The sequence below is a fragment of the Glycine max genome, chromosome 19 (genome assembly GCF_000004515.6).
Source record: "Glycine max cultivar Williams 82 chromosome 19, Glycine_max_v4.0, whole genome shotgun sequence".
Lineage (NCBI taxonomy): Eukaryota > Viridiplantae > Streptophyta > Magnoliopsida > Fabales > Fabaceae > Glycine > Glycine max.
The window spans coordinates 34344332-34361128 of NC_038255.2; positions in this window are offsets into that span (position 1 = coordinate 34344332).

Sequence of the window (16797 nt, forward strand, 5' to 3'; positions counted from 1 at the left end):
ACTTGATTAAATATAGTCATTAACAAATATAAATCATAACAGTTGTTTATAATAAAGAATGAATAAAAGATAAGTTTAAAGAGATATGAAAAGAAAATAAAAATAAATTTATAACTATCAAATTATACATATTAATTAGCAGTTAATACATACAAATCTAAGAATACGAAAATAAAGAAACAATATAAACAAAATTATATTTTAGAGAAAAAAAACTAATTTCAATTTTAGATATTATTTGTTAATACATATGTATAAATGGAAGAGTGGTTAGTGGATAGTTACAACATTAAGTGGTTCTAGTTTTAGTTGAGAGGGTAAAATAATAAAATATACATGTAAACCAAAATTTGTTCAAAATTTTGTATTCCTCATTTGTATATGGCTTATTTTATTTTGGTTTAATCATGGAAAGGTTGAGTGTGTTTTTTAAGGATAAAATGGTCTAAAAAAAGAGAGACAAAAAAACAATTACCAAAAGTGATATTCCCCTTCAAGAAAATTCAAGGAAGGATGGGATTTCATTCCATGTTGTCAGTGATAGCGAATTACAACAGCCATAAAAAAATAATTGGCTTGCTTAAATAAATTGGTTCAATAAGAACTTCTGTAAATTTTGGTTGGGTGATGTGCTTATGCATAGTGTTGATATGTTTGAAAATGTTGCTTTGCATATCATTTTTAGTAAGAGTTGTATACTATGAGTTTGGGGGGTGAAACCACAACCTAGAGTTAGCTATGACAATGAGATTCTTAAGTGGTAGGGCAAAAGGCCTTAATGACAATGTAGATGTCACTGAAGAACTCTAGTGACGACCACTCATAAAGAGTCCAACACTCAAGTTAGTAAGAGTGTGAGTGAAGTGGGAAAAAAATGAGATATCATACCCAATTGTTGAGTTTGACTTTAAATAGTCAATATGTGCTGGAAAAATTGTTACGCGATTAAAGATGCATGTGAATGACATGACAAAACATTAGGCTTACGCCAATTGTTTGCTATCTAAGTCGGTAATGCATGCTAGTGTCCTTTGTCATGTCAAGGTAATAATGACTTCTGAACTTAGTGTGAGAGAAGTCATTACAAGAGTTAGTGTTGATATGTCGAAAAGGCCAAGTCGAGATTTAGTCCTGAACTCTATTATAATTGGTAAAATTGCTCTTTCACTTGATAACTTTGTTTCGTGGTAATTGATAAATTACATATATAAAAAAAACATGAGTCATTTTTCTAAAATTATTTTAATTGCATATTTTCTAAAAATTATAATATTTTAATTATGGTCAAAAATATTATATATCAAACTTATTTAATCAATTATAAGCTTGTCTTGATGGTTGGAAAGGGAAATTTAAGGGTTGAATAGAAGAGGGGGAGGGGGAGAGGTTGTGCATTCGAATTATCCCACTAACATTCTAACAAAAACTAGCAACTAGCATTGGCTAATAAAAAAATTATTTAATTAGAAAAAATTACAAAAATTTGGTATTATATAACTTGATTATATATATGTAGGGGGAGGGGTTACTAACATAGATCCACTTCAAAATTAAAAGGTGTATGTTAACATTCAGCACCCTTTCATTTGGACAAAAAAACCCACTCTTACTCGATTTAGATGGGCATAAATAAAAGGACAATTATGTATTATTACTCTATTTTTTAAATAAAAAAATCAAAATCATTTTTCTCTTTCCTTCATGTTGTCTTCCTTCATGTGTTTCTAGATCCACCCTTTGCAGTCCTAGCTCATCTCGTACTTCTTCCACCCCTCCAAAAACATGAATCCATTTGTCAACAGCGGCAATAGGTCGAGAAAGGTGGTGAAGGCCAGGTCATCGTTGCTGCAAAGGAATGCGTGCTTCTACCACAAGTACTAGGAGGGTAAGGCAATGAGGAAATCGATGACGTAGCAAGTAAGGGTCTTCGTTGCAATAGTTGCCAAGGAAGATTATTGTTGCAATTTCAAATTCAAATTATTTGATGTTGCATTTGAGGTTTGTCACAAAGTTATAGACGTCACCTCCACAAATAGCTAACCTGGGTTTAGAGGGCCTGACATCAATGCATTTTTTGGGTTCAACTTGGTTTGAGTTTCAATTGTTTGCTTCAAGTTTAATAAAATTTAATTTGTGTATCTTGCACTAGAGAAAAATATTCATAAGCATTTTATTTCATTGTTGTTTATGCTTCTTATGGATGGATGGTGCATTGGTTGCAACATAACAAAAGAATGGCGATGCATGGAAAGAAAAAAAAAAGGAGATTGAGTTTTTTTAAAATGAAATGAAATTAAAATTACATAGTTGTCCTTTAATTTTTGTTGATTTAAGTGAAAGAAGAATTTTTTGTCCAAATGAAAGGGTACTAGTTGTTAACATACACCTAATTTTTAAGTGGGTCTATGTTAACAAATCCCTTTCATCTTGTAAGTATTTAATTTGTGTTTCAACATAATCAATTTATTCGATTATAACACAAGTCATTTTATTATATAGTTTTTGTGTCTTATATCATATAGATTACACTAACCCCCTTTAATCCTTGTAAAACATTACCTAGTGTTTCCCTTTGAAGGAGGTTGCTATAAATGTTAAAAAAGCAAGGGAATTTATGTTTCCTCCTAGACCCCTTTGTTGCTTCTTATATTTTTAGTTGTTTTAATTTTTTTTCTATATAATATCTAAAAAAGTGTTTAATTTTTATTTTTAAAACAATTTATAGTTTTAAAAAAATGGATACACATGTCACGTTGTTAGTGGAAATCAAGTAATGTTCATGATATGATAGTTTATGAAATGATGATATCACAATATATATATATATATATATATATATATATATATATATATATATATATATATATATATATATGTTTGTGTGTGTGTGGTTACATGATGGGCATGTATGTCTCAAGCAAGTTATAAGATGATCTTCTATCTTGTAAAAACATATTTTCCTTGGCTAATAACAAATTAAAAGAGATAAGTGAGAAATTGATTTCAATTCATATTTGATATCACTAGATTAATTATTAACTTCCTTTTAAAATGATGTTGTCATAGACAGTTAGCTTTTTTTAAGGAGTGTATAAAATTTTTAAATTTTAATAGAAATTGAGTCGTGCGGTTCAATTATTGACCCATCATTTTGATCATTGACGTAGTGACTAAGTGCTTTATAACGTCCTTGATTTTCTATTAAGGATTTACTTGATTAAATTAATATTTAACTATTAAAAACAACCTTTTAATATGGGTAATTTTTTATTCTTTATTTAAATACATTAAAACACCAAAAGTTGATTTCCTTTCTCGTTAGAATTCATTTAGAATGTTCATAATTTAAATCCTATTTGTCCTATAAATAGTATGTTTCATTTACACATGAACAAATTCGTTAATAATACATCCTTATACAATCAATCAACAAAATATACACTTACACCATCTCCCATAAATACATATTATGTTTGAGCCACTAATAAAGATTGATACATGATATTGATAGTTCCTAGTCTACACATATTTATAAGAAGAATAGAACTTAGAGGAGTGACTCAATTAAGACTATGAACTCTTAAAACCCAAGTAAGATTCTTAGGTTCCTTAGATGGGATTTTTCTCCTCTTTGTTTCACTTCTTAGCATCAACATATTTTATCGGCATCACCGCTCCATCTTTGTCACTCTTACATAGTTCTCTATCACTTTCTGAAAACAAGGTTGTATGGGTGAGTCCTCCACCCTTGAACATGCTTCAATAAAGGGACTAATGTCCACAATCACAAATTAATTACACAATTCACATATCCATTCCTAATGTTCGACTACGCGCATTCACTCTCGTAGTCCTAATCTTTGACTACACATTTTGTTCCACTACTCGGGCAAAAACCGCCTCATTAACATGCTGTCATAAAACTCTTACATCTTTCATTTATTTTTTGAGTTAGTCATAGGAGTACATATCTTGCTTATGTTCTCGGTTATTGTTGGGATTTCCAAGTCGGCTATGTGAGTCCCCTAGCCTTGTTGAGATTTGTGACATCCTTTATCCCACACATATATATACAAATAATAAAAGGAATATAAATGTGGAATTAATTAAAAGTTTTAAAACACATTTAAATAAAAACATTTCAAAAAAGTTAAAAGGTTCACATTCGTTTCTCGGACATCATAATAGAACTTGTACAAATAAATAATAAAATCATCTTGACTCAACCAGGTCGTCCAAATGAATGAAAAAAAGTCAAACTAATAGCGGAAAACATAAAGCAACTATATTGTTCATGGAAATATAACATATGAAATAAAATCACATGTCCCGATGTCACATTTATCAGAGCATTTCCCTAAGAAAGGCTAAGTCTCTCCATCTCCAGCATGAAACTCATCATATGTTGGCTCACCTGAAACAAAATGGTATTCAACCTAAACCCAAACACACACCGAAAATGAGTTATCACATTCGTATATATTAAAACACTAGAGCATGTGAAACATATAAATATATAGAGCTGAATTTACATAAACATCATCACTTCCCAAATCACACACAAGTATTCACACTCATTCAAGTTCACACACTCCAGAAAATAACATCAAAAATTCAATCATTAACTCAATGAAAGTCAAACATAAGCGTTATGCAACATATATACTAGACTTAAGCCTACATGCAATGTGGTACCATTTTCAGTGAAAATCTCGTCGGGTGCCTAGGAGTACATGGCAAGATAGGACTCACAATGGGTAAGTTAGGTCACTCTTACTAAGTGAAATCATAGGAAGACCAGTTAGGGTCACTTTATTTTGTAAGAATGCTCCAACCATGTGGGATCAACACAGGCTTAAAAGAACACTCAAACCAAATGTATTTACCCCTAAGATCTACACTCTGAGGAGTCTGTCATGGTCTCTCCCTCCTAATTCAAGTCCAACTGTTAACTCGTTGGCAAGTGTACCAAATTTGTCACAAGTAATAAAGTACTCGGAAGTCTGAGTGTCGAATCCACAGGAACTTTGTTTATACTTAGATTAATCCAAACCCAATTTAAAAGCAATAGATAAAGAACTTAAAATAAAGATAAGAAAATATAGTAGATAAGATAAAGATTTAAATATGAAAATAAAATATTTAAATTAAAAGATGATAAAGATAGAAGATAAAGATAAAAGAAAATAAAAGTAAAAGATAAGAAAAACAAAATATTAAGATAAAGATAAGAAAAGATAAGATAAGAAAAAATAAAAGATAAAAATAGAAGATAAAAGAAATAAAATCAGAATTTGATAAGGTTGGGACTTGACCTGCCTGGTTTGCTTATGATGTATGAGTTTATGATTTTTCTTTATCAATTTAGGTGATTCTGTTCTACCCACATCTATTCAATTACTTGTCTCTGATTCCTCACGATGACAAGCCTATTTTATTTAACTATCTTCCAAATTCCTTTGCAAAGACTCAACAAATAAAATGCATGAAGTATGAATGAATTCTAGATGTTTGCAAGAATGCATGGACATAAAATAATCATTCTATTCCTAGCAATGACTTTTTTATGAAATCCTTTCTTTTTGTTCTATTAGAAGCTACCCTCTTCCGAGCGTCTAACCCCTAAAACCAATGCATGCATACCTTCTTTAAATCTTTTTTAGAAGTTACCCTCTCCCGAGCGTCTAACCCCCTAACAGAATATAAAGATGAATAATGCAAGATAAAAGCAGAAAATATAATAGAATAGAAAACACCTTTGCATTGATAAATAGTGAGTACATCATACATCGCTTGACTTTTGGGTCTGTCAGGCCCTAACTAGGGGTTTAGCCACTCATGACCATTGAGGGCTTTACAATGGATGGGGTATAAGGACTGATGAGATAAGAAGGGTGAAAGAAAGGGAGTAAATGAAACCCCTAGGAGAGGGGGTTCTATGGTGTTCTTTATTCTGCTTCGCTTGACTCCCTTTTTATAGTTGTTGTAGTGAACTTGGGTCTCATGCTAAAAATCGTCCTTTTTGATATTTTTGATATCTTTTGGATTTGTTCTGCTTGTAATCATATCTTCTTGACACTTTCTGATATTTTGGATATTTTATTGATCTTTTTCTCTTTTAATCTCTCATTTTCATATCTGCAAGCCATAAATAAGAAAAATATCAAATCTTAATATTTAAGCCAAAGATAACTCATAAATAAATATTTTTAAAGATATTTTCAATATATTTTTATTATCAAAATAACTCATATTTAGCAGTTATCAAAATCCCCCAAATTAAAATTTTGCTTGTCCTCAAGCAAAAACAAAAATGAGAGCAGGCTCCGAATGCTCCAACACTTTCAATAGCTACAATTTTTTCAAATTCTTTAAACTGGTCCTTTCTGTATTTGCCATAATCTCACAATGGAAGCACAAACAACATCGAGATGAAAATAGTTAGTATCGGAAATTAATCAAGTTGGCTTGCCTCACTTTCCTCACAAAGTTAGTGTTTCTCTCTGCGCACAAGTGTCTGGGGTGAGTGTTTGAAATTCTACGACCTGCAATTTAGATTCCCAAATTTTTGCACTTCTTCTCAGTTAAAGTTATTCTTACTTACACTTGGTGGATCACTAAGGACTTTTATTGGCTTGTAACGGGGCTTGGTTAAACAAGAAATCATGGTTTTTCTGGGATTTCAAAAACTTAGGATTATAAGAGAGCATGCATCCTTTGAAAAACTTTCACTTATTTCCTGCCTAGGCTTATTTATTTTTTCAGCCTTTATTCCTCTAACAACACTTTTCTTCTTGACACTTATGACACCTCTCTTTTTCTACCCTTATTTCAAAAAGTACTTTTTTTTTTACCTTAGCACTTATGGCACCTCTTTTTTTTTTCTACCCTTATTTGCAATCTTTTTTTGTTCTCTTCTTTTTCTTTTTTTTTTATAAGAATACTTTGGTGCCTTATTGTGTGCTGCTTTTTTTTTTTGGTAAGAATACTTTGGGCTTACAAGCTTCTGAGGGTGCCCTAGTGTGTGCTGCTTTTTTTTAAGGCAAATTCCCTTAGCAATCCCCCAAATTAAGGACTTATCATAACTTGAAACCCTTATGCTCTCTTAGAACCCTAAAACAAGGTCAAGGATATCAAAACTAGGCTCAGGGGTTTATTCAAACAAATCATTATTACTTTTGGCTCAACAGGGGTGCAAGGGATAAATTCATCATAGGTTGGCTTTGATGTGAATCTTACGGGGCGGATCGTTTAATACAGGTTACAGAGTTTGGATGACGCTACTTCTGGTGAAGGAAGATAAGTCAGGGTAGACGCCACTTCCGGTGAAGGAAGATAAATCCGGGTAGACGCCACTTCCAGTGAAGGAAGATAAGTCCGGGTAGACACCACTTCCAGTGAAGGAAGATAAGTCTGGGTAGACGCCACTTCCAGTGAAGAAAGATAAGTCAGGGTAGACGCCACAAGGATTACCTTGATAAGTCTGATATTGGTTCAACAAGGAACCCAGAGAGAAACTCTCATCAAATTTTATCAAATGCCAAAAGTTTTTTTTTATTCAAAACAAAAACCAATACTTATAGTGTATTTGAACAAAAAGATAAAAATAGACATGGGCCTTCTAAACAGGTCGGGCCAAAATTACAATAAATAAAAATTATAACTAAAAACATATTTATTTTGGGCCTTCAAATTAGTTTGGGCCTTCAGCAACAATTAATTGTCTTGATAGTGTCTCTGACTCTGGGCCTTCATCCTTCTCCACTTAGGTCTTCATCCTTCTCCACTTGGGCCTTCATCCTTCTCCACTCAGGGGCTTTGTCCTTCTCCACTTAGGCCTTCGTCCTTCTCCACTTGGGCCTTTAGCCTGTATTTGGCCAGTTTCATGATTCTCATCATTCCCTCCTTCTTGGAAAACATTTGTCCTCAAATGTCCAAGATCATCATCGGGTTCAAGTACCACTTCTTTCCTTTTCTTGTAGGCTTGCTTGCCATAGCTTTCATTCTTCTTTGCAACTTGCACCTTCACTTGGTCATACAATTTTTTTACATACTCAACTTTGGTCTGTGCATCCTTATGTTGAGTCTCTTGGGGCTTGGTGTTGTAAGTTGGCCTGTTAGGCAATGAAGCTTTTGGAAGGAGATCAACTTGATGTTTTATGCCTCTTGAAGGTGGCATTCCATGAGGAATCTCCTTAGGAAAGACATTTTTAAATTCCTGCAATAAGGGTTGAACACTAGGAGAAATAGAAATAGTAAACTCATTAGAATTATCAGTAGAAATTTTACTGTCTTTGCAATACTGTAGATTAAGTGGTTCATGAGCAGGTAACACTTTCCTCACTTCACTCGCCTCTGCAAAATAATTAAATTTTCTCTCATGTGTATCACTCTCTCTCTTATGTGTATCACTCTTTTCCTCGGGTGTATCACTCTTCTTTTTCATATTCCTTTGTGGTGCCTCACTATTTTCTTTCTCTTGTTCTCTCTTTTCTCTCATTCTGATTTGGTCATCATACACTTCTCTAGGGGATAGAGGTTTAAGAGTAAATGAGGAAGATTTGGCTATTCATCTGTAGGGCTCTTCTTTGTTACGGTTCAACAAACGTTGCATTTGTGTAGTCCACGCGTCCAGAAATAAGCGTTGAGATTCGTCCAGTTGATGATATACACCACCATTGTCGCCAGCTCTTGCCATGATTAAGGAACAAAGAATTTTGCAGTAAATTAAAAAAAAAATTCAGGACCTCACCACACTCTACTCACGTGTTTCTCTCTTTGATGGTAGTTCACTCGTGTTTGATGCTCTCAATATAGGCTTTTGTGTAATGTATTCCCTCTTGCCTTTTACCACTCGTGTTCCCTCTTAAGTTCCTAGATGGACCGAATTAGACACACAAGGTAATATAAAATAAAAGAAAAGACAATATAATTATCAGAGTAATAGATTTGATTTGGGATAACAACTTGGACTTGATTTGGATAGCAGATTGGATTTGATTTGGATAACAAATTAGATTTGATTTGATTTGGATAAAAAATTTTGATTTGATTTGATTTGGATAATAGGTCAGATTTGGATAACAAATTAGATTTAATTTGGATAACAGATATGATAACAAATAAGATAACAGATAGGATAACAGATAAGATAACAGATATGACAAGTAAACTTCAAATGCTCATAACTTTTGCTACGGTTGCCTGTTTGAGGCCCACTTTATCAAAACGCTCAGAATTCAAAGGAGAATCTAGATAAAGGGATTTGTTCCACGATTTTATTTCCAAAAAAACACCTCTAAATGCCTCAATTTCGTGTTCAAAGATCAAACACACTTTTTTTTTCAAAATTTTTGCATCTTTTTTTTTTACACAAAGTGTGAAAGACACAAGAAACAAGAACGTGACAAGAACAAGAACAAGAATGAAACAATATGTAAACAAGAACGCAAATAGCAGAACACAAGACGCAAACAAGAACGAAACAAGATGTAAACAAAAACACAAATAACAGAACAAGGACAAAACACGAACCTGGACAAATTACAAAGAAAAATAATAGGATAGGATAGAACCTGTATCAAGAGCCGAAGCTCTGATACCAGATGATGTGAATCTTATGGGGCGGATCGTTTGATACAGGTTACAGAGTTTGGATGACGCCACTTCCAGTGAAGGAAGATAAGTCTGGGTAGACGCCACTTCCAGTGAAGGAAGATAAGTCATGGTAGATGCCACAAGGATTACCTTGATAAGTCTGATATTGGTTCAACAAGGAACCCAGAGAGAAACTCTCACCAAATTTTATCAAATGCCAAAAGTTTTTTTTTATTCAAAACAAAAACCAATACTTATAGTGTATTTGAACAAAAAGATAAAAATAGACATGGGCCTTCTAAACAGGTCGAGCCAAAATTACAATAAATAAAAATTATAACTAAAAACATATTTAACTTGGGCCTTCAAATTAGTTTGGGCCTTCAGCAACAATTAATTGTCTTGATAGTGTCTCTGACTCTGGGCCTTCATCCTTCTCCACTTAGGTCTTCATCCTTCTCCACTTGGGCCTTCATCCTTCTCCACTCGGGGGCTTTGTGATGAGAATCATGAAACTGGCCAAATACAGGCTAAAGGCCCAAGTGGAGAAGGACGAAGGCCTAAGTGGAGAAGGACAAAGCCCCCGAGTGGAGAAGGATGAAGGCCCAGAGCCAGAGACATTATCAAGACAATTAATTGTTGTTGAAGGCCCAAACTAATATGAAGGCCCAAGTTAAATATGTTTTTAGTTATAAATTTTATTTATTGTAATTTTGGCTCGACCTGTTTAGAAGGCCCATGTCTATTTTTATCTTTTTGTTCAAATACACTATAAGTATTGGTTTTTGTTTTGAATAAAAAAAAACTTTTGGCATTTGATAAAATTTGGTGAGAGTTTCTCTCTGGGTTCCTTGTTGAACCATTATCAGACTTATCAAGGTAATCCTTGTGGCGTCTACCCTGACTTATCTTCCTTCACTGGAAGTGGTGTCTACCCAGACTTATCTTCCTTCACTGGAAGTGGCGTCTACCCAGACTTATCTTCCTTCACTGGAAGTGGCGTCTACCCGGACTTATCTTCCTTCACCGGAAGTGGCGTCTACCCTGACTTATCTTCCTTCACCAGAAGTGGCGTCATCCAAACTCTGTAACCTGTATCAAACGATCCGCCCCGTAAGATTCACATTCACATCACTTTGTCCTTCTCCACTTATGCCTTCGTCCTTCTCCACTTGGGCCTTTAGCCTGTATTTGGCCAGTTTCATGATTCTCATCAGGCTTTTTGGCTGAGTGGCTAAAATAAAAAGAAACATGGCCTTGATCATATCCACCTTATGCAAATAATCTAACAGTCTAAGAATGATGTAAAATTAGGAATTTAAAAATAGACGTTCTCTCATAATTACGTTCACACAGCTCACCGGGACAAGATAAAGTTATCGGCTTACCGGACCATGATCTCTTTCCATCAAGCTAACCTTTTCTCTCTTTGTGATTCATGTTCCACTATTTAACTGACTCTTGCTTCTAGGAAACCAGTATTTTCACAATTGTCATGCAGCATTTCAAGTGTTGAATTCTTCAAAAAAAGCCTAAATAGTGACTTCACAAATATCATGCAATTTTTATTCAATGACTAAATTTAAACTACTGGAATTAAATTGCTGAAATTAAAATGCACAAAATCAAAATAAAGAAAAGAAGTAGCACAACTATCCTAAAAAAACAAAATGCGATTAACTAAAAGAGAGATAAAGTAAGAAATCTTGGGTTGCCTCCCAGTAAGCGCTTCTTTAACGTCATTAGCTTGAGGAGTCAAATGCCTTCAAGGTGGCATGAAGGTCACAAAGAACTCATCTTCCTTGCATTTTCGCCTCTTAGCTAGAGTCGCCATGAAACTTGTGTATTCTGGAAGCACCTTCCACATTATTGCAAGAGAAGTGGTGGCGATCAAGGAAAGAATGACACTTAAGGCTTTCTCATGTTCTCCATGTCTTTCTTCCTTGACAATAAGTTGATGAGGAGGGGTATTGACTTGGAGAATGCTTTCTTGTTGAATTTCTACTTGTGAGTACTTCTCCCATTGTTGTGTTTTTTCCTCATTTCTTTCTCTTTCTTCCTTCTTTTCTCCTTCCTCATCACGCACATCTTCCTCAGTTTTTTTCCTTCTCTTCTCTCTCAGTGAAAATTACCTTGCAATCCTCTTTGGGCTTCATCTCAACATATACCGCAAAGGTTTCAATGGGCTTTTCAGCAACTAGCTCAGCTAGTTGGCCTATTTGTACCTCCAAATTTTTTATTGCAGCATCAGTCCTCTTCATATGTGACCTTGTTTCCTGCATGAACTGTATTAGCAATTCTTCTATATTAGTGGGTCTCTCTTGATGACTCGGCCCCTGGCTAGGATGCTGATAGGGTGAACCCTCTTGGTTGAAGTTATTACTTGGATAATATCTCCAATTGTGGTCCTGCAAAAAATTATCGCTCTGATAGAATTCTGGTGGTCCTCTTTGATGGAATCCTTGATGATTATGATTGCCCATGTAGTTAACTTCATTGGATGCGTCATCTTGGACCATGCATAAGCCTGACTCATGTGTTCCTCCACATATGTGACATCCCCCTACCTGCATAACAGAAGAGTGAGAAGGACTTACCGCTTGTAGTTGTTGTGGAAGCTTGTTGAGGGTCTCTGTCAGGGCTTCTTTTTGTTGGGACAACAACTTATTTTGAGCCAAGGTTGCATCTTGAGTGGTGAGTTCTAGAAGGCTTCTCTTTGTTGGGGCATTTGTGCGATCACGAAGGATGGCATGATCACTAGCCGCCATGTTTTTTATGAGTTCCATTGCCTCCTTCGGTGTCTTTAGCTTGATCTTCCCTCCTGCGGATGCATCCAGTAATTGCTTTGATTGTGGTCGCAGGCCATCTATGAAGATGTTTAGTTGCATCGGTTCACTGTACCCATGTGTAGGCGTCTTCCTGAGTAGTCCGTGGAAACGGTCGAGTGCCTCACTGAGGGGTTCGTCAAGATATTGATGGAATGAAGAGATTTCCATCTTCCCTTCAGCGGTCTTTGATTCTGGGAATTATTTCTTCAAGAATTTCTCCACTACCTCGTCCCATGTCTGCAAGCGATTCCCCTTAAATGAGCGAAGCCATATTTTTGCTTTACCGGCTAAGGAGAAAGAGAATAGATTGAGGCAGATGGCGTCTTCTGGCACTCCTGCTATCTTCACTGTGTTAGAAATGTCGATATATGTGGCCAGATGTGCATATGGATCTTCACTTGGTAGGCCGTGAAATAGATTCCTTTGAATCAGCTGGATCAAGGAATATGGATATGAGAAGTATTGAGGTATAATAGGACTAGAGTAATCCTCTAGCGTCATCCTCTGTGGACCTTCTGCCATGATGCGCTCTTTAAAGAAGGAATGTGCACTGTTCACAAAAGAAATAACTACCGTACATGTTATCACAAAATAAAAATTAAACTTACATATTTTTTTAATTTTATTTTTATAACGAAGAAAAGAATAAAGAGAAAAAATTGAAAAATAAAATGAAGCAACTAAAAAAATAATAGATAAAAAGAAAGTAAAATAAAAAAATAAAAAGTGAAAACTAATTGCTTTAAAATTGGAATATGCAAATAATCAAGTACGAAAAACAAAGTCCCCGACAACGGCGCCAACAACTTGTTAACTCGTTGGCAAGTGTACCAAATTTGTCACAAGTAGTAAAGTACTCGGAAGTCCGAGTGTCGAATCCACATGGACTTTGTTTATACTTAGATTAATGCAAACCCAATTTAAAAGCAATAGATAATGAACTTAAAATAAAGATAAGAAAATATAGTAGATAAGATAAAGATTTAAAGATGAAAATAAAAGATTTAAATTAAAAGATGATAAAGATAAAAGATAAAGATAAAAGAAAATAAAAGTAAAAGATAAGAAAAATAAAAAATTAAGATAAAGATAAGAAAAGATAAGATAAGAAAAAATAAAAGATAAAAATAGAAGATAAAATAAATAAAATCAGAATTTGATAAGGTTGCTGCCTGGTTTGCCTAGGATGTATGAGTTTATGATTTTTCTTTATCAATTTAGGTGATTCTGTTCTACCCACATTTGTTCAATTACTTGTCCCTGATTCCTCACGATGACAAGCCTATTTTATTTAACTATCTTCCAAATTCCTTTGCAAAGACTCAACAAATAAAATGCATGAAGTATGAATTCTAGATGTTTGCAATAATGCATAGACATAAAATAATCATTCTATTCCTAGCAATGACTATTTTATGAAATCCTTTCTTTTTGTTCTATTAGAAGCTACCCTCTTCCGAGCGTCTAACCCCTAAAACCAATGCATGCATACCTTCTTTAAATCTTTTTTAGAAGTTACCCTCTCCTGAGCGTCTAACCCCTAACAGAATATAAAGATGAATAATGCAAGATAAAAGCAGCAGAAAAGATAATAGAATAGAAAACACCTTTGCATTGATAAATAGTGAGTACATCATACATCGCTTGAATTTTAGGCCTGTCAGGCCCTAACTAGGGGTTTAGCCACTCATGACCATTGAGGTCTTTACAATGGATGGGGTATAAGGACTGATGAGATAAGAAGGGTGAAAGAAAGGGAGTAAATGAAACCCCTAGGAGAGGGGGTTCTATGGTGTTCTTTCTTCTGCTTGGCTTGACTCCCTTTTTATAGTTGTTGTAGTGAACTTGGGTCTGATGCTAAAAATCTTCCTTTTTGATATTTTTGATATCTTTTGGATTTGTTCTGCTTGTAATCATATCTTCTTGAGACTTTCTGATATTTTGGATATTTTCTTGATCTTTTTCTCTTTTAATCTCTCATTTTCATATCTGCAAGCCATAAATAAGAAAAATATCAAATCTTAATATTTAAGTCAAAGATAACTACTAAATAAATATTTTTAAAGATATTTTCAATATATTTTTATTATCAAAATAACTCATATTTAGCAGTTATCACCAACTCAAAACATTTTAACACATAGACTCTACCTATGAACTATGCATTACACATAACTACTCAATTGTTTGCAAAATTATTTTAACTCGTCATGCCTCAAGTGATTAAACTCGTTGGGTTTTCACAGTGGAACCCATCACAAACTTGTCATGCATTAACTCATCGTCCCTTAAAGGATCATACAGTTGTGTGATTGTACAGCTCATAGCTCATAAATCAATGCATACAACAACATCTCTGTACACATGTATATCACGACTCAACGCATATTCAATTTGTCACATATACATAATCTCAATCACAATATCATAATCCCAAAACATGTTATCATGGCTCGTGAGTCATATACACATCATACAATAGTAATATTTACATAGCACAAAACATGTTTTCTAACTTACTCAGTGAATTAAAATGAGAGTGACACCAACTTTTAAAGCTTATCGTGTCGATTTTTTATATATGTTTACCACATCCACAAATCATTTCCAGATTACTCCCAGCTCATCAATTAAGCAGCAAAGGTCATAACAAAGCATTCAACACTAGGGTCATTTTACACAATTTATAGTAAATTTGTTTCTCATCCGAAGTTCACATTTTATATATGAAAACATAAGCCCTAAATGTTTGATTTCATAATATAATTTTAATTTCATCATACAAGAACCCTAAAATTTTTAGTATCAATTTTCATGCAATAAGTTAGTGCAGCAAAATATCAAACAGCTTGTGTGCACAAATTTTGACACCAACAACATAGCCATCAATTTCAAGCATCATAACTTTTAATTGTGCAAAGCAATCATCACAAAGCAAGTCTTCAACATATATACATATATGACCAATCATTTCCCATAAGGATCAACTCCTAACAAACATTTAACATCATTTATCCATTGTTTACACAAATTTTCGTAAACACATAAAATGCCACCCCAAAAGTGCATTAAAACACAGTTTTGGTATCCAATGATTCTAGAAATCAACCCTAGCATGTTATATTCGTAACCCAATTTTTTTGGCTCGTAGAACTCAATTTTGGGGTCTAAATACGCAAAAAACACTCCAATGTTTACTACAACAAAAATAGTACCATAAACCACATAAAAACTCAATTTCTCAAACATAGAAAAGCAATCCAAAGGTCACAGCGACCCACCCATAGAACGATGCTCTATAACAACACAAATAGCATGATAAGAGATAGAAACCCCCCTATGCCTCACAAGCACCAACTTGAAATGCAACAAAAATGGGCTCCCCTTGTAGAGCATCTCTTCCTCTTCAACATACTTGAAATTGGATGGATGGAGCTTTGTGGTTGTGGAAAATTTTTAAAGGGAAGTTATGGAGAAGTAGAGAGATGTTAGAGAAAATGGAGAGACTTGGAGAAGGAGGAAAGAGAAAATGGTCATGCAAATGAGAGTGTGAGAGATAAGAGAGACTTTTAAAAATAAAAATAATTTCCCTACCCATATTAATGGTCGATGCCCTCTTTTATTAGTTGGGCCAAAGTTTTGATTTTAATTAGGTCCATACAAGGCCTAGTTAGGGTTATGGTTAGGGTTCCTAGATGTTTTTGGTCCCTTTGGCTCACAGGCAAACAGTTAAACAAATTTTAAAAAATACACTTTCCTTAAATTATTTTTCTAAGGTTCAATTAAACTTAATATGTTTAATTACCTTAATTAAAATTTCTAAATCACTAATTACCTTAAAACATTTTAATTTCACTAATTAAAATCATTATAAACTTATAAGCAAACTATTTGTACAATTAAAACTCTAATTTTCCTTTCTAAACAAAAGTTGCACATATTTACCACAATGTCATTAATGAATTGACTGAGTCAACTCCTTCCCATTGATTATAGTAGTTTTGGATTGACTTTGTTGACTTTCTATATTTTTACTAGAAAATGAGTCTTTTTTTAATTTTTTCAATTTTTCCCTTTAATTCTAATATACTATTATTCTAGTAATTTAATTACTTCTTTTCAAGCTTATTATTATTATTATTATTATTATTATTATTATTATTATTATTATTATTATTATTATTATTATTATTTATTTCTAATAGAAGTACCTCTAAATTCCTATAATTGAATTTTTGGGATGTTGCATGCTCTAATTGAGCCAATATCCCATCCAATTTTTAAAACATTGCCCTTGTCTTTTCCTATTGTTTGCCTTTTTGATTATTTTCTATAAACTTTTTATGGCAACTAGGTAGAAATCTCAAAAATT